We start from the raw sequence: 18,955 nt of genomic DNA, 5'->3' as shown, positions 1-18,955 counted from the left end.
TGAGAATGTAAGCTCTGCAGAAACAGCTAATTGTTTGACATGGTGGAATGCTCTGTAACAGAAGAGTTTTTCTCAGGAAAAATATTGTTAATCCTAAAATCACAAAATACGTACATTTAAAAAAAAAGTAGTAAAGGAATTAAGTTAATTATCACACAATTACAGTAATGGAAAGAAAAAATCTAATCAGACATGAACAGCTTGTATAACCATTAACCAGTCTATAGTAAATCATTACTTAACTCTGACTTAAGAGATCCATCATGGGATTCATGGCAGCCAGGTAACTAATGCTTAAACAATTCCACAGTAATTTAAAGCTGTGGTAAATGGCATCACTCAACCAAGCAGTCACTCTCAGTCACAACAGTTATTTTTAACTGGTATGAAGTTATGCTAACTCCCTCCTCCCTTTCCCTGCCTAAACTGCAAATGCTAACAAGTCTTTACTAGCTGTGTGACACAGTATGAAGCCCTTTACTGAACTCCAGGCAGATGACAATCATTGTTTGTGGGTTTTTTTTTTTCTGAAAAAAAATTTCTCCACTGAAGAATATTGTCAAATGAATCTGGCACAATCTCCCTTGGCTGAAGCTGTATTTAATCTCTTTACAACGATATAAATCTTTATATTTATTTCCTCATCTTTAATTACTTTTTGCTTTAAAAGTTGTTCAAAAAATTGTATATTATTAAGATCAAGCTAACACCGGGTAGCTGTCCAACTAATTTTTTCCTGCATTCTCACTGACTAATAATCGGTCAAACTAGGGGAGCGAGGTGAGTTGCATAAGGGGGAGTAAAAAGTTGACTAAAGTGAACATGACCCTGGTGAATGTTGAAGAAGAAGTGGCAGACAGGAGTGAGGCTACTGCTGGAGCATTACAGTGGCTGAAAAAGGGCTCTGTATTTGTTTAGTACTTTTTAACCTGAGGATCAAAAGTGGGAGTGAACTATTAAGTTATGCTACTAACACAAAGCTGGGTGGCATTGCCTTTGCAGAGGAGGATCAAAATGTCATGCAGGAACAGTTGGATCACTGAGGACAGAAGTAAAAAGAAACGGATGAAATTTAATAGTACAGAGGTCAAGGTCATGCAGTCACAACTCTACAAGAATTTCTTCCAAGAACTGGTAGCCTGTATTTCGGAAACAGCTGAAGAGAAGGAAAAGATTTGAGGCTACTGTCTGGTTATAGGTGAGTAGGAAAATGAAATTCCTTCCGTGTTTTTTTTGGTAGTAAAGTCACTTTCTGTGCCTTTCTTCTCACGTCTCACAAGGCACGCATTCCTGTCCCTGTGCCATAGATTACTGCCTTCTCGCTGGTGCCAGTGCAAGGGATCACTCTGTAAAGTAGACGATGGGAAAAAAAAGAAGTTGGAAGCTGTTTCAGGTGGAGTAATTGCAAAATAACCAGTGCATATATGGAGACACTGTCATGGAGAGCGCTGCGCGCAGCCCTGGTCAAACATGCACAAGGAATATTAATGCAAAGTGGAAGAGGTGAAAGGGAAGACTATGAGGCATATTTTGGGGCACTGAGCTCTTGTCTTACTAGAAGACACAAGTCTGGCTAGTTTTACTTAGCAAAACAGAGTCCCAAAAAGCCTCAATTGCCATAAATGTATGGGGGCAGAGGAGAAAAGATAGATAAAAGGGAGAGAAAGACTATTTAAACTGTTGGAAAATGTTACTGTGACAACAAATAGATCCAAAGTAGAATTTATTTAATGCAGGTATATTTTGCCCTGTGAATCAGAATCGGGTTCCTAACCACCAGGTCAGAAAACAGGGGAGCTCTGGTCCAGAACTGTCTGCCTGGTGGCACAAAAATCTATTATTGTGGGACTGGAGATTGGTTTGTTATGAAAAATTGTTTGATATGGAGCCTGTGATAGCAGGGGCATGAACTGTGCCTCAGGAGGTTTCCAGTCCTATATTCCTGGGCAGTAGATAGATAGTGCTCGATGTAGGCAATATGCAGAGGAATGATCTGTAATGAGTGCTTGACAAGAGCGTTTGTGCTTTAAAGTTTAAAAGTTCAGAACTGTTTTTTGCTTTCAAATGCACATATTTTTCTGCAGACATCGTTTTTATGAGGCCTGGGGAACAAAAACTGATTCTGTGAGAACCAGCTGAAATGTCTAATATATGGCTGATTATAGGTGACACCAGTACATAGTGACACCATAATTCTCTGTATTCTATCATTTTTTTTTATTTCGCCCTAGAACAGCAGGTATTTAGAGAATCTGGAAAAGCAGTCAATTTGAACAAACTCTCTTCTACAACTAGCAAGGCAGCATAAAAGAACTTACAAAGAGAAAATAAGCTGTCTTGCGCTGGATCCGACACCCTGCTGCCTACCTCCCAGCCCCAGCTAGTGACCAGTGTCAGCATTAATGAGGGGCAGATGGCAGCGCACCTCTGTTGTAGCTGCTCTTTCTTCTTGTAGCATCGCTGATGACCTCCCCAGAGCACATCTCTGAATAAGCAAGCTGTTAGCATGGTAGAGCCCACCTCATGTAGCAATCCTGGGGATTGCATGGCGCCTTCCCTTGAACACTGGTGCTCCTGCTAACGAGGAAGAAAGTGGTAGGATTGGCCATGCTGCAATGGGGAAAAAGGGAGGGTTGGGAAGAGAGAGAGATGGAGAGGAAGATGACAGTCTGGTGCTATTTCAGGAGGTATGGTGTGTTAAGGGTCAGCATGTATAATTGCCTTGTTACATCTCAAGATTAAAGCGTTTGAAAATTAGTTTAAGATCCGTTATTGAATAGAAAGGGCTGCAAGGGAAAGAGCGTCATTCTTCATTACATGGGCTTGAGGTGAGATCCAAATCAGACCTGCCACATATATTCTCTCAGCTGCACATGCTTGTAGCCAGAAGAATGACAGCTTGATACCTACCGACATGTCAGTCACTCTCTTTACCCCAGATAAACTTTTGCTTCTATGGTATCCTTTCCTTCAAAGCAATGCTGACAAGGATTTATTGAATTAACCTAAATGGCTTTAAGCCCCAATTCATGCTGGTGCAGCATGTCTCTATCAGGGGCTTGCACTGGTATAACTAATTGATTTAGTTACAGATGGGAAAATTTTCTTAGCCAGGGAAGGCCTAAACTGCTGGCCAGGCTGCCTTTGTTGTTTGCAAGTAATCTCCCTCAGCCTGTTAGCATAAATCTGTTCTATTTTGGATTCCCATAGAGCTAATTTGCACAGGAGTCACACAATAGCACGGTTTACATTTCTAGCTCCTTTTCAAAACAGGACTGCAGGATTTGAAAAAAGGGACTTTTCATGAATTGTCTGCATTTCTGTGAATATTTCATTGCCTCCATCTCAGTCCTCATGTATAGTGTGGAAGAGCAATTCATTTGATAAATGAGCTTTTTCTAACTGAGTGCAGAGGGCAGAGTGTGCGGTTCTGCTCCCAAAGTGGCTGGACTGGAAGCACAGCACCCTTTAAATCGCATTTCTGATACAAAGCATTATATTAACAAATCTGACAGCAGCTTCCTTTGGCTATCCTGTAATACTCGATACGAATTTTCTCTTGTTGATCTCAGTGCTAAGCTTATCTGCTACCATGTCCATGTGAGGTCAGCTGAAAACCCATGCACATGTGTGAAACCAAAACAATGAAATCCAAGTTGATGCTCACAGAAAATGTACATATTCTCACCTGAATGAAATTAAATTGAAAATTAAACCAACCTTTTCTGGGGGAATTAGATATGAGGTCCAAGTTCAGGTAAATCAGGTTTGGAGGGTTGTAATATACGGGTGTAGAACCTGAGACAACTGGATCTTGGTCCTATTTACTTTATACACACATTTGTAGCCATAATGAGTTATTGAAAGCTTTCTTATTTATTTTAAAAGGCAATGGAATTTGGCTTCATTATTTTTAGTCCATTTATGCACTTTCACGTCTAGTACTCTTTTCAGTGGAACAGTGCTGAAATCTGGAGGCAGTGATACAACCTCCAGTAACCTCCAGCAATCACTTTCCCTCCTCAAAACGAACAGTGTTTTAGGAAACTTTCTACATAAGATAGTATGGAGCATTAGCAGCTCATTTGGCTCTGTTTGCTACCTCTCCAAAAGCTGTGTTTTTTCATTATCAGCTTGATTCTTCTTCAGTTGTAGTCTGTTGTATTGTTCCAGTAATCATGAAGTAAAGGTGGTACAACTGAATGGGCCCAAATGATTCGTATTAATCTAGGGAGTTTATAAGCATTGCAGTCTTTGCCACAGCAAGAACTGTATTTTCCTTGAGATCATTTATGCTCTTTGTCTATTTAAACAGTATCCATTTTGCAGTCAAATCTTACAAAGAAACGGTCAGAAAGTGGAGCATTACAGAAGATGATAAAGAGAGATTTGTAGGTGAGTACATCGTAGTAGTATTTTATTTGCCTAAATCATTAACCTATGTGTCTAAAATAGTTTTAAACTGCTCATAGAATTGAAAAATAAAGGGCTTTCAAAAGAAAATAAACATGGATATGAGATTTTTACTATGCTAAGTAGTCTTGTTGCTGCCTTTTTGCTCAAACTAATTCAAATAAAACAGTGTTTCCATATCAGGAACAAATAATTCCATTCTCTAAAGTATGTTGTTATGGCCATATACTTTTTTTCTTATTTATTGTAAACAGATAGGTATGAATAAGTAATGCAATTTTCAAGGAGAAGGTGTTGCTGCAGCCCAGAAACGTGAACTTTTATCATACAATTTTGTATATTGCAAGACTTTTGAAAATTAGCTAAAGGAATGGTTGATAGTTGGGGAAGGAATTGGGATGTATCTTGGCTCACTTACCTGACTGTGACTAAAAGCCCGCAATTACCATTTTAAGACACAGATTTCACACTATTGTTCAATTCTTATACTGCTTTTCCAAAATAAATGTTAAAAAATGTTTCTAAGTAGACTCTGCAACAACTCCAAAATTTATTCATTTGTCAATTAAAATCTTTATATATATATATATATATATATGTCTCTCAGAATTACATTTTCTCTGCAAAGTCAGTCAAAAATGGTAGAAACTACTCACTTGTATGATCTGGATATAAATATAGATTTTGTTTTTCATTGCAGGAAATGTCCTACCTTTTCTAACAATGCTGATCATTTTTCAGTGCCTGTGTGGTTTGTACCACAGTTTTTTCTCTGTATTAGAAGGGTCTCTGGCTACTTGACAAAGTGCAAGACTTAGTTGTGCAACTAAGTGAAGTCAGGATGGGCTGAAGGAACAGAATTCATGTTAATAGGCATTGATGTTCCTTATACACTAAATGACGCAGTTAGGCTTCAAGGACGGGATTTGTAACAACCACCATGGTGTGGGGGGAAGATTTAAGCCAGGCAACAGCATAAGCCATTCCTACATCAGTCTTTTATGATACCAGGCCTTTTGAGTGTTCTTCTGTGTCTCAGCTATTTTAGTTTGTTCTCACTTTCTTAATTTTTCCTGATTTCCACACTTTTTGTTTTCCCTAACTCCTCTGTTTATATACTCAGTGCTGAATAACACCATGAGGAGATTTTGTTCCTATATATCTCCCAGACTTTCCCTAGGCACCCCACATTATATTATACAGCAGTGAAGTCTCATGTGAGTGAAAGGTCAACAATCTCATGGACTTCAGGAGAAGTGCTGCTTTCTGGATGCCCACATTTCTCTCTCATCCATCTTTTCTGCTTTTTCTGCAAGAGAAACTCCTGGCATTTCCTTACCTAAAGGAGCACTAAGGTTAATTATGCAGGCAGCAGAAAGCACTTCAGGAGCGAGTTTGTGCTGGGGTGCTTGCTACTCCTTGATGACCTACAGCTCCTCTGTCTTTGAAATAAATTCTAACCTCTGGGGACCTGCACAAAGAAGAAAATGGAACTCAATGGCAAGAAGGCTGAAGGAACCAGGAGCTGGAAGAGAACTTCCCTTTCTCTGGTGGAACACCCAAGGATGAGTTTCACATTTTCTTTGGGCCAGGGAAGCAGAAGGAGATTCGCTGATTTGTCAAGTCATTGAGGACATCTGTGCCAGGATCTTAATTCAGATTTTCCAAAACCCACTGTAGTGTTTCTCCAATTAATCATGCTCTTACAGGTTTTTGGTGCAAAATAGATCCTCACTTGTAACCTATGGGCTATATATCTTCTAACCTATACATCTCTGAGCACCCATAGAATTGCTAAATAAATGAGAAATAGAGTCATGATCACAATAACAATAACCTTTGCTGACTACAGGGTCAGAGATATACTATGGAGGTGGTTTTACCAAGGAGGCTATTGGTAGCTCCCATTCTGACATGCAGGCCTCACATCTAAATTGCACTGGCTCTAGCCACTATATCAATACATACCATATATTTTAATAGACATTATATCTTCTACAATAACATATTGATCTGAAATATATATTGCATATGTTCTATAAAACATAATGTGACATATTTTTTTCAATAAACAAGGTAAAATGACACTAAAAGAAAAATAAAGGATTTATACTTGTTTAAACTTCACGTAATGGCTGTGACCTTGAGGAGCCAATACTGATTATACTGAAAAAGATTAATCCATAAATAAAATCATAAGAATCCCGATGCATAAAGCACAAAGGATAGAGAGTGGGATCTAAACTCACCTGCCCCTTTCTTACTTCTAATCTCAGTTAACATGAGTAAATTAAGTTGCTGCTTTTTCATCATCTGTTTTCAGGTCAATGTCAAGGACTATTAATAATCTCTCAGAACACGTTCTACAGTAGAAATATCTAACCAATATGGAAATGAAAAAAGACCCTCTTGGCACCTCGGGCGTATGTGGAGGGAGAGCACAAGAGTTTATAGAGTGATCTAAGCAGACCAGCTGGAGAGTAAGTGGTTGGCTGAACAGCTGATGTGAGAAGAAGACATCAGAGGAGCAAGTACGACTCCTGGATGCCTGTGGAATAAGATGAGGTAGTAATTTTCATCACATACATACTCTCATCCTATGAAGACTTGTTTATGTATTAATTTCATGTCAATGAGTAGTCCTACAGACTTCATTAGGTCTACTTATGTGTTTAAGATTAATCACATGCTTATGTTTCCCCCTGTTGAAGATAAATTTTTGGGAAAATTGTTCTTAGAACATTTTTCACCTAGCATTAATGTACTGTCTCAGATCTGACACCTACAGTATTGCTTACCAGTGCAAACACAGGTCACCCACAAATCACACCACAAATTACCCAGCATTGGACCTGCTTTGTGTGGGAACTGGGTCAACACCTGGGCCTGCAGCCCTTGGCTGAAGATGGAGTAGGACAAACTGGAGCCAGGGAATGGCAGAGGGTGAAGGTGAAAATAGAAGGAAACTGAAAAAAGAGCAAAGGAAAGTTGCTTAGAAGAGATCCTGAGGACCAAGGAGCTTTGAAAAAGTAGAGAAATACAGCAAGGTGGATATACATGTTATAATTAATATCAGCCTTTTCAATAGGCAAAAATTAGCACTGGTTTAATATTGGAGCCATGTTATATTTGTTTCTACTGCGTTAAAACACTAAACATCTAATGTGCAGTGTGGTAACATAGAACCCTTTGTTATAGAAAAAAATACTCTGTTGCTTGAATTAGTAAAGTTTTATTTGTTTATTTTCAATAATACAAATATATATAGATGCTAGCAGTCTGATTTCTAAGTGCCTGACTTCTGAGCAGAACGTAACCTCCTCCTTGTAAGGATCTAAATTCCTTGTTGTTCTTGAACATGTCAAGCTGCAGTGTGTAGGAGATGACACCTGAGAGTGTGACCGCTTCCCTCCTCTGATACCCACTGCTTCACTCCAAGTGATGGGCAAGTGCTTTCTTCCACTGGGGATCATAAACCTGGAATCCTGTCCTGACAGCAGTCTTCTCTAATGATTTCTTCAAAGAATTGATCACAGCTTCTCTTCACTTTTAACATTCAGGCAGGGAGAGGTGGTTTCCTCAATTCCTATTAGAGATCAGAGCACTCGCTGAGGAAGCGAGACACCCAGGCTCAATACCTTCCGCAGTATGAAATGGTTCACACACACGTCTCTCTAATTAGTGGGGAATGTGCAAAGAAACCTCTTGAAACTCTTTGAGAACTTCTGGATTCGGCTGAAAGAGCCATAATGCACTTCTGGAAGGTGGTATGGACTGCATCCCCCATGGGCACTGTGGCAGGAGCGTGGCTGAATGCTCTAGCCAGCACACTGGTTTGCAGATAGGACTTTCTAAGGAGAGGTGGGGTGTAGCTGGTGCTTTGGATGGTGGTGGAGCATTTGGTGGGAGATAAGCATTCATTGCCCCAGGACAGGCACTTACAAGCATATCTGGGAAAATAAATGTCTAGAGAATTTGCAGATGAAGTAGGGATGTGCCTGATAATTCTGGGTCCTTCCATAGACCTTTGGTGGGTTTAGGGCCCTCAATTAGAGAGAAGTTGCCCGACTGGATGTTCCCAACATAAAGCTCAGACAGTCACAAAAACTGACAAAATGCATTTAAAAGAAAAACTTAAATGAAAATGGTTTAAATTAATTCCTTCTTCTTCTCCTTCTTTCATTTTACATCCTCTTATGAATTTGAACTCTTTCTCAGATTTTGTGTCTGGAGGGCTCCTCTATCTCACTCCTTAGGTTCCTCAGATTTAGAGAGAAATATAAAGACTGTTTTTACTTCTACACTGGGATTATTAGAATCCAGCCTGCCTAGCTGCGGGGTAAATCAGCACAATTTTCCTCTATGTCGAATGCCAGTGGTTTGTCATAGATGTGCTTAAGCCCCATCATTACATGTGGCTTGCAGTACATGCTATGTACTAGTAGTGGTTAGCTAAGGGGAGAAAGATACAAATGACGACCAAAAGGCTAAGAAAGACCCACTTTCAAACATCCTGTGACCACATCCCCAAACTGAGAGTAGATCTGCTTTGCTGATCATAAATGTTATATTATTTGGATGGACTCTTTAAACCCCACCATTTTTGGCATTTAAAAATAAAAGGATAAACAAAAACACATCTGGTCTGCAAATGTACATACCAGGTTTGAGCTTGATGCAATTTCAAATTAGTTGTTAAACACTGAAAATCAGGGTTCATAAGGGAAATGCCTACTCAGCTGATTGTAGTGCAACTGGTGCAGCTATAACAGACGCCAGACACTCCTGGAATAGCAGATAACCGTGTATGGCTACACAGGCATAGGCGGAAAGAAAAGCCAGATGGTGTACTTAACTGCACTTAAAATCTGATTGTGTGTGTCAATAATGAATGCCCAAATCGGATTCCACCATAAAAAAAAAAACCTATATGTGCATACTAGTAGAACAAATGCAGCCCTATAGAAAAAAACGTGTGGATTCCAGCACTGTAACGATGGTTACTATAATGATCAGTTATTTTGCATTTGCTGTAGGTTTTTAAAGTCTTAAACATTAAATACGTCACAAAACAGTAACAAAAATAAGTAAATCATAGAGGCAATTCTGACAAATAAAAAAATATTATTTATAGCCAGTTCTCTTAAAAATACAAATGGTGTCTGTTGCTCAGATTGCTGGCAAAAGTCGCTGGATGCTACAGTCTTAAAATACCTGCCTTCCTTGGACATCAGAATGAAATCCTGGCAGGGTCAGCTGAGCCCTTCATCATTTCAAGGTAGATTAAGTTGTTTATTATGGGTGAAAGTAGGGCCTGGTGGTAATTGATGGAAGCTTTACTGTCAACCACAGCATCATACCTGTAAATAGACATTTCATGAAAGACTTTAAAACAAAGGATTTTTACTTTTCTGTATGAAAATTAAGGTTCCCACAGTTCTTCAGTCTTAGAAAAAGAATTTGCTTGGCTCAATTAAATAAGAACAATTAAAGAATATAATTCCCTGTAATTCCTCTATATGCTCGCTCCCTCTCTCCCTCTCTCTGTAATGGAGAGATGCTGAACCCCTTACACTGAGTGTATTTACTGTTAGCAGCCCAACTGATTTCAGCAAGGAGAGCTTTTGCAGTAGGATGCTAATCAGAGTAAAGTTAGCAAAAGCTGGCCATAAATAAGCACCAAATTCTGTCAAACTCAATCATATTAATCAGATTTGTTTCAATATATGACATGTATATATTCAGATGGCACAGTATGCAACGATACTAGCCCAAATACATTGGCTAAGGCCAATTTAGTGAGTGTTTCCTCTCATGGTGTGTTCTCTCTGTGTGGAGTGCCATGCAGAAATACTGTCCTAATGCTTCCACTTCTGGAACCAGCAGAGTTTCCTCTAGCTAGAGCAATAGCAGCTTAGGTTGCAATGACACTCATAGAGTTTAGACTCTCAAATCTCTAAAGTACTTTTGAAAATTGTATGCAATATTTATTACCCTTTCAAATTGCAATTCAGTGGAGTAGCAGAAGAGAATCGGACTGCCTTTCATTACAGTTTCTTGACCTTTTATCTAATGTAAAAACCTATTTTGAATTGCTGGTGTCTTTGCCAAACCTTAAGAATTGTCTTGTATGGCCTTAAATGAGCCCCAATGGGTGTGAGCATTATGACATTTTGTAATTACACGGTCACATCTGAATTTTGTTCTAAAATATTTGTGCTTTAGTCTCTGCACAGGACAGAACGAGCTTAGCTTAAAAGCAAACATTCAATTTTACTTCTCTTCCCATTGCTCAATATGTCCCCCATGCCTTATTTACTGCACAGTATCCAAACCCTGCTATGAAGATAATTACTATGTCCCTTCCAGGTTTTTCTGCGGTGCTTGTTGCTATAGTACCTGAACATTTTACAAACTTTAATGAATTTATATGCAAAAAACCCCTCTGAGGTGATGAGCAGTATTATTCCATTTTGCAGATGCTGAACTGAGAGTTGAAAATAAAACCCCCCAGCCCTCTAATATGTCAGATTTGAGGTGATGAGGTCTGAATTTTTGGTGTGCTACTTTATATATTCAAAATTGCACTGCGCTACTTGTATATCAGAGGTATAAAATCAGTCACTCAGAAAATCAGGAGTGAATAGTGCAAACAGCAGACTTAAATAAATCACTTGCCCAGTACATAGGGCAGACATAAATCCAGCTTTCCAGATCATTGTTCCATTGTCTTAACTTGAGACCATCTTTCTCTTCCTGCAATCCTTGCCCAAGAAACCACTTTTTATAGCGAAGCGGCATAGGTCCTATAGACAACTTGCTTCGCAATACAGCAAGGTGGGTCTAAATCCTTCTCCCAGCAGAGCAGAAAGAAACACTGCCAGCTCTGCAGGTCAGCTGGTGACGGGGTTATTTAAGGAGAACTCAGTGAGGGCAAGGCTGTGGCAGAGGTGGCAAATAAGTGTTTTGCTCTGATGCTCACCATAGGAAGACTGGGGGGAGCCCCAAACCCTTTGAGAAGACTCAGCAAGAGATTGACTGAAACAGAAGGAACTGTGGAAGAAGTAATTGAATGAAGAGATAGAATAAACACTAAGAAATCACTGAGACTGTATGGTATTCACCCAAGAGTCTTAAGAGAATTAAAGGATGAAATAGCTGAATTATTGATGGTGGCATGTAACCTTTCTCTTAAGGTTTCACTCATGGCTGAGGAGGGGAGAGTGGTGAATGCAGCACAAATTTTTAAAGAGGTTTCTAGGGAAGATCTCCAAGCCTGTGAGCCTGATATCTGCACTTGATAAATTAATAGAAGCCATGATAAAAGATAGAATTAGTGGAAATCTGAATAAATCTGACTTACTGGAAAGATAAGACATAGTTTCTATAAAGGGTAGTCCTGGTCTTCAAACAAAATGGAAATCTCTTGAGGGGACAACAAGCAAGTCATTAAGGATGACCCTGTTGCTATATTCTGCCTGGATTTCCAGATGATTTTTGACAAAGTTCCTCACCACAGGATTTTACAGAAATCAAGCTGCCATGGCATAAGAGAGAAGGTCCTAGCTTGAATAAATAATAGGCTCAGAAACATAAACAGAAGGTAGGACTAAATGTTTGGTTTTCCAAATGAAAGGAGGGCTCCAGGACTCTTGTAGGACCTGTGCTATACAACATGTCTATAAGCGACGTGGAAAGCACAGCAAACTGCAAGGTGACAAATCTGGCTGAGCTGAGGGAGTCAGGCCCTAGGCTGGCTATAAAAAAATTGCAGAATGGCATTATGAGACTAGCAAGTAAAATGGCAGGTAAAATTCAATATAGATAAAGTGGTGCAGATGGGAAATAATAATCCTAAATTTGCGTACTAAATAATTTCCTCTGACCTGCCTGTTGCAACTCAAGAGTGAGACCTCAGGTCTTATCACAGAGAGCTCCAGAAAAACATCAGCTCAGTGCTCAGCAACTATCAGAAAAACAAATTTGATTTTAGGGGGAACTTAGGAAAGGAATGGAAAGCAAAACAGGAAAACAGCAATACAGCTCTGTAGATAAGGTCCAGCTGCACGCTAAACACTGTGTATCGATCATTCTTATCCCCTTGTTCTAGAAGTGTACGGTAGGACAGAGAAAGATATGTAGAAGGGAATCAGGAGTGATCAGAGTCACGTGGCAGTGTCTGTACCAGGAAAGGTGAAACAGAATGGGTGTCTTCTAACTGGAAAAGAGAGGACCTCAGAGTGGGGGAAGAGACGTCTTTGAAGTCATGAATGCTGTAGGAAAGGTGAAACTGGGAACTGAGTGCTCACTGCCTCTTCCAGTACAGGAATCAAGGGGCCATGACATGTTTTCACTCATACGTAACAGACCTGTAAAGCTGCTCGCTGAAGGATGTTGTGTGCCTAAGAAGATTCAAGAGGAGATTGGGGAAGCACTTGGAAGAGGGACGTGTTGTGGGTGACAAAACAGAGAAACCACAGCAGCAGCAGGATTCCCCCTGGCTGAAAAGTGTCAGAGCTGAGAGGCTGCTGGGGGAGAGGCTGGCTGTGCTTGCCCTGCATGACACCCTGCCCGGGGTGTCACGTCTACGGCACCACTGGAGGCAGAGCACGGGCTGGCAGGATCCTGCTCAGAGCTACACGACTGCTCTGATGCCTGATCTTGCTGTGAAGAAGGCAGCAGTCTCAGGTATGTGGGCAGGTATCATAATGCATAATGCAAAGAAGCTGTATTAGGTCATATCCTCTCCTCTGATTATAGGATAGAAGAACGTCTGATTACAGCGTCTTGGGACTGCTACAAAATGGCTTGCAAAATCAACGCCTTGTTATATTTTGAAAATGAGATGAAACTGAGAAATGAAACCCATACATTTAGAGATGGTGAGGCTGATGAGAACATTTTCAATTTCTCCGTTTGAAGCAAACACAATGGAAGCTGGGAATCTGTTTAGGGACGCTACAGCATTTGAGAAATGCTCATACCCACACTGCACACAGGGCATTGTGGGAACTGACAAGGAGTAATCCAGAGCTGAGTTTCAAGTCAAGAGAGAAAGTAGACATCAATCAGTAGCTGTAAGTAAATTGGATCTGGCACCTTAAGTGCCTTAAGCATGAGAATTTAAGCTTGAAATGGTATCCTGATTCTTAAAGGAAGGTAGTAAATTACTTGCTGAACAAATGTGTGACATAATCAAAATGAGTAACGTTGCTGAATCCTGAAGAAAGCGCGGAGTCTGGGAGTAAGGAGTTAGGAGACAGGGCAGGAATGGATTGCCAGTTTCCAAGTAAACATCACGCAAAACACAAGCCATGTAAGAGCCACAGTTGCAAAGAAGACAGGCTTTATTTTGCGACAGTCTTAGTTGAGCGTAGTAAGGGAAACCACAATTCTCAGGCAACTCACCTTATATCAATTCTGCTGTTATCACCAGTGTATGCAACAAAAAACATGAACCCAAATATCTAATAAAATAGAACAATCCTCCCTCCTAAAACTGAGATGAAATTAAACTAGATATACTTTCCTTCAAAAGAATCTCTCATTATTATCTTCAGTGTTTTTCTGATAGTGAAATGAGTGATAAGATGGTTTTAGATGAAAAGGAAAGCCTTTTAATTTACTAAGGAAAAACCCCAGAAGGCTGCTGTGACTGGCAATATTAAAACTTACTCTTCTGTAATTGACTTGTGTCTAATGTAATTTATTTTCTCAGCATTAGTGATGGTCCTGACAGTGAAACAATATTACTTTAAGAAATATCAAAGATCTGACTTTTTCAGAAAATAAACTGGATGGCCGGGAGGTCAAGATCCCACCACTGGCAACAAAGAAGAATTTTGCTTGCACAAAGAGTAAGCCAGTATGCATATTTTATAGTCACTTTTCAGACTGACCTCAGGTTGCCCCACAGGAGGACAATTGACCTCAATTTGGAGATTGACCTCTATAGAACAGTGTATGTCTGCACCAAAACAATTAATTTGCAATATGGAGGTCTAACAAGAACTGGTCTGCAGAAACTCATCTCTCCTTCTGGGCTTGTCCCTCCTTCTTGCACTAAAAAAAGAGAGGAGGAAAAGAGCAGAATGGCCTGGTGTTGGGATCAGGGAGTTTTGGCACAGGTGCTGGCTGATATCACATGGTATCTGCCTGCAAACTTTTATGGATATGAGGTACAGCAAGTTGAAGCAGAGCTGACCTTGCACCTGGGGTTAGTCACTCGCTGGTCACCAGGAACTGGATGCGTTGTTGTGGATAACTGGCTTTTGCAGACTTTAAAGAAGTTCTAAGACCAAGAGTCATTAGGCATAGCCTAATGATATGTTGTAGCTGAGATCATGATCCATCAGATATATTGACTGCGAAGACTGCTTTTTATCACACCCATCGTTGTGGCATTCAGTCAGGTCTGTTAGAATTACATTTCCTGTCATATTAATTTATTTTGCATTCATCAAAGGAGACTAAGATTTTTAAATGACTAAAATTGGAAATATATTTTAATTTCATATTCAGGCATCAGAGTTACATCTTTTGTGTAGCTGAAATTTTGACAGCAGTGAATTTCCAGCTTCCTACTGGTAGTATCATCAGCTCATATTAATACTCTCTCTCTACTCAGTGAGGAGTACATACACCAAGGACTGTGGTTCATATTGCTTTATAGTGTAGACAAACAAAAGCAGAACTGTAAACAAAGCATCAATTCTCGTTGCAGTGGCTTTTGATTCAGGGCTGTGTGAAAGTTTTCCAAGCACTTCCGTTTTCCATATCTGTGGTATTTATGAAGCAAATATCCACTTGCAGCAGTTTTTAGATAGTTTTTATTACTTCTTCATGCCACTGTTGTTCTATGTCAAGATTATAAGTAGTCCCTTTGCTGAATGTTGTAAAATCAAGTATAAACCTAATGCATTATATATTTATGCAAAGTGAAAGCTAATTTGGTCTAACATAGTGCAAAGTATTATCCTCAAAACTTTACTTTTATTTCCCTAGTTAATTTCTTCTGTTTTTAAGAAAGATTTACAGAACCCAGTTTTTTAAGAGAAATTATGTCTTTATTACAGTAAGAATTTAGCTATTTTTTTTATTTGATAGAATTCTTTATTCTTTTTTTTTCTGACCTAAAATAATATATCTCTGAGATCAAAAGTTCTTACATATTAATGAGGATTAGGCTGTTTCAGAGCTTGCATGGAAACCTTCAAATATCATTAAGGTGTTGCAGGAAGAATGCAGCTTTTTTTAATCAATGAATGGTTCTTATTCAACTTTTACACAATGCTTTTGCAAGATATAATGGTTCTTGTAGAGGACAGACCTTAAAAACAAGGTCTTAATAGACTTGGTCAAAACTCACAGTTTCCACTGCACAGAAACATCAACAATTTGAACAGTATTTTAGTTCCAGTTTAGACTGAAAATTTGAGTTTGACAAAATTGCTTTTTCTGATGTGAGGTTGTCTTGAAAAAACTTTTCATATTACTCATCTTTGCCTGGCTAGACTATACTGACATTCATCATTTCTGTTTGTAACTGTTGCAATTACACTTTCATTCAGAGAATCATAGAATAGAATCATAGAATTGTTTGGGTTGGAAGGGACCTTAAAGATCATCTAGTTCCAATCCCCCTGCCACAGGCAGGGACACCTTTCCACTAGATCAGGTTGCTCAAAGCCCCATCCAACCTGGCCTTAAACATTGCCAGGGAGGGGGCATCCACAAGTTCTCTGGGCAACCTGTTCCAGTGTCTCACCACCCTCACAGGAAAGAATTTCTTCCTAAGATCTAATCTAAATCTACCCTCTTTCAGTTTAAAACCTTTATCCCTCGTCCTATCATTACATGCCCTTGGAAGAAGTCCCTCTCCAGCTTTCCTGTAGGCCCCCTTCAGGTACTGGAAGGCTGCTGTGAGGTCTTCCCAGAGCCTTCTCTTCTCCAGGCAGAACAACCTCAACTCTCTCAGCCTGTCTTCATAGGAAAGGTGCAGCAGCCCTCTGATCATCTTCATGGCCCTCCTCTGGACTTGCTCCAACAGCTTCATGTCCTTCTTATGTTGGGGGAACCAGAGCTGGATGCAGTACTCCAGGTGGAGTCTCACAAGAGCAGAGTGGAGGGGCAGAATCATCTCCCTCAACCTGCTGGCCACGCTGCTTTTGATCCACCCCAGGATATGGTTGGCCTTCTGGGCTTCAAGCGCACACTGCTGGCTCATGTTGACCTTCTCATCAACCATCACCCCCAAGTCCTTCTCCTCAGGGCTGCTCTCAATTCATTCTCCACCCAACCTGTATTTGTGCTTGGGATTGTGCCAATCCATGTGCAGGACCTTGCACTTGGCCTTGTTGAACTTCATGCGGTTCTCATGGGTCCACCTCTCAAACCTGTCAAGGTCCCTCTGAATGGCATCCCTTCCCTCCAGCGTGTCGACCGCACCGCACAGCTTGGTGTTGTTGGTAAACTTGCTGAGGGAGCACTTAATCCCACTGACCATGTCATCAGCAAATGTGTTAAACATTCACTTGCAATGTGCTAACTGAGTGAGAGAAAGGAAGTGAGGAAACCATGAGGTTGCCTCTTTGCACCAGTGTTGGAGTTGTGAAATGGTTGCTCTAAATTTGCAGAGAGGAGCTAGATACTTAATTCAAAGAAAGGGCCTGGGTCAGAGGGCTGGAAGCAGAGATCATCACCTCCCATCATCTCAGAATTAGACACCAAAGTACTCCTGCAGCTAGACCTTAACTTTTACTTTCTCCTTGATATAAACTATGGCTTGGACAGCTTGTTGGCACTGAGAGGCCCAGTGTAATGGTTATTCCTTTATGTTTTACAGGGAGCCTAGACGTTACAGCTGAAAACTAAAGGTTACAACACCTGTTATAGAAAAAGTCTGACATAATTTGGGAGCTTGTTACAACTTCTGAAGTGACTTGGGAAACATGAATCAGATCTTTAAAGGGATTTAAATGTTGAAAGTGTCAAGAGCTTTTGATACCAAGGCATTTTAAAAATTCTTCTAAGTACCCCTCTGTATCTTTAGCAATGGAAACACCTTTAAATCTAGCATGAAGACCCTTAAAGATACAATTAACTCACACAGCAGGTAGGTGGTCTGTGTCCAAGAGCTTAATTCACTTCTAAACATGCACCCAACTTTCCTAATTCACTCTCTTTTGAAATGTGATATTTTTTCTTTCCTTCCAACTGTTCCTTGTACTTCTCATGCTCTGTGTATAAACTTTAAAATGAAAGAATTTATAGCACAGTTATAGCACAAGTTCAACTTGTTTGATTTCTAGCCTCCATGTAAAAGCTGAGTAACATTTCTAACATTTTGAGGTTGGGATATGGGGAACACATTTTATTTATCTACCTGTGCTTTTTGAAGACCAGCTATTCCGTTTTATTGAAATATATAATCTTAGTATGCCAGACATCAGTGCTGTGAAATGTCATCTGTGCCTATTTCTTCACATTATAAATCCTTGCACATTGCAAAACCAGTTAGATTGAAGATTAGAAGCAGTTAAAAGACAATGAAGAAATTGTAAATTATATATCTATATGTGTGGGCCCAATTCTCATTCGTACCCTGATCTGTTTATACTGGCAGAAAAACAGAGTTCTCAGCTAGGTGCAAGTGTATTTTGCAAGAAGTTCTGCTCCACTCTAAACTTGTACGAGCCTGGCTCCATGCTGCTATCAGCCATGATACCATGGTCTTAGGCTCTTTATATCAGTGCAATTATTTATATCAGTGTAACAATTAACATCAGTTGTTTACACAAATATAAAGGAGATTTAGATTTGTAAAGCCCCCATAGAGTATATAAAGGGACTATATACTTATATCAAAAGTTTGTCTACGTGGTACTTTGTAGGCAGGTAAGAAATCTTTCATACTTTGTTCACTTTGTTCTTCCTCCAGACTACCTGGGAGCAGCACAAACTTGATTTGTGCAAGGTGAAGAATCAGCTACCTACCTGTGGTGAGAAGCAGGTTGTATAAACTTGGGCTCAGTGATTTCCTGATAGCTGCTGGACAGACCTGCTGAAACCACTAACAGTTCCAGGCAAAATACCACCTGTGCACACTAAGACTAAATAAAAGTCATGTCTTATCTGCGCAGAAGCCTCCTCTATTCATTTTTTATAGAGCTGTCTTTGATATGAATTGCTGAGGTTAATTCATTACACGGGTACAAGGTTTGTGTGAATGGATAAACTGGGCCCTACATGTTCGAAGTAGCATACTTAGTTAACTCATTCATTAATTGAACACAAAACAAATGCCATTACAATGGGAGGAGGAGGAGGAGTTGTTTATATTCTAACTTCATCTGGCCCTGTACCTGTTTAATTGGGAGGCTCCTACATGCTCTTTTAAGGCATATTTGTCTTGTATTGACATCTTCCCTTTCCATATGTTTTTAGACACTGCAATATGAATTATGCTTATTATGGAAATGACAGCCAAATCTATTTTGCTCCTACAAGTGATGTGCCAAGACAGCCTCTGTTCTGTCGGCAA

At 39.8% G+C, this 18,955-nt stretch overlaps 1 long non-coding RNA gene across 1 annotated transcript; it reads left to right on the top strand.

Annotated features, from left to right (window-relative positions):
* The first annotated feature begins 1,075 nt into the window (after positions 1-1,075).
* LOC137665218 (uncharacterized) lies at positions 1,076-18,492 on the top strand. Its single transcript, XR_011048455.1, has 5 exons — positions 1,076-1,198; positions 4,316-4,395; positions 6,737-6,978; positions 17,258-17,527; positions 18,353-18,492. It is a non-coding gene; the product is annotated as an uncharacterized lncRNA (long non-coding RNA).
* Positions 18,493-18,955: the final 463 nt, after the last annotated feature.

Source organism: Nyctibius grandis, chromosome 6, assembly GCF_013368605.1.
Source record: "Nyctibius grandis isolate bNycGra1 chromosome 6, bNycGra1.pri, whole genome shotgun sequence".
Lineage (NCBI taxonomy): Eukaryota > Metazoa > Chordata > Aves > Nyctibiiformes > Nyctibiidae > Nyctibius > Nyctibius grandis.
Note: the sequence above shows the minus strand (reverse complement) of the source record. Positions and strands in the feature narration are given on the sequence as shown.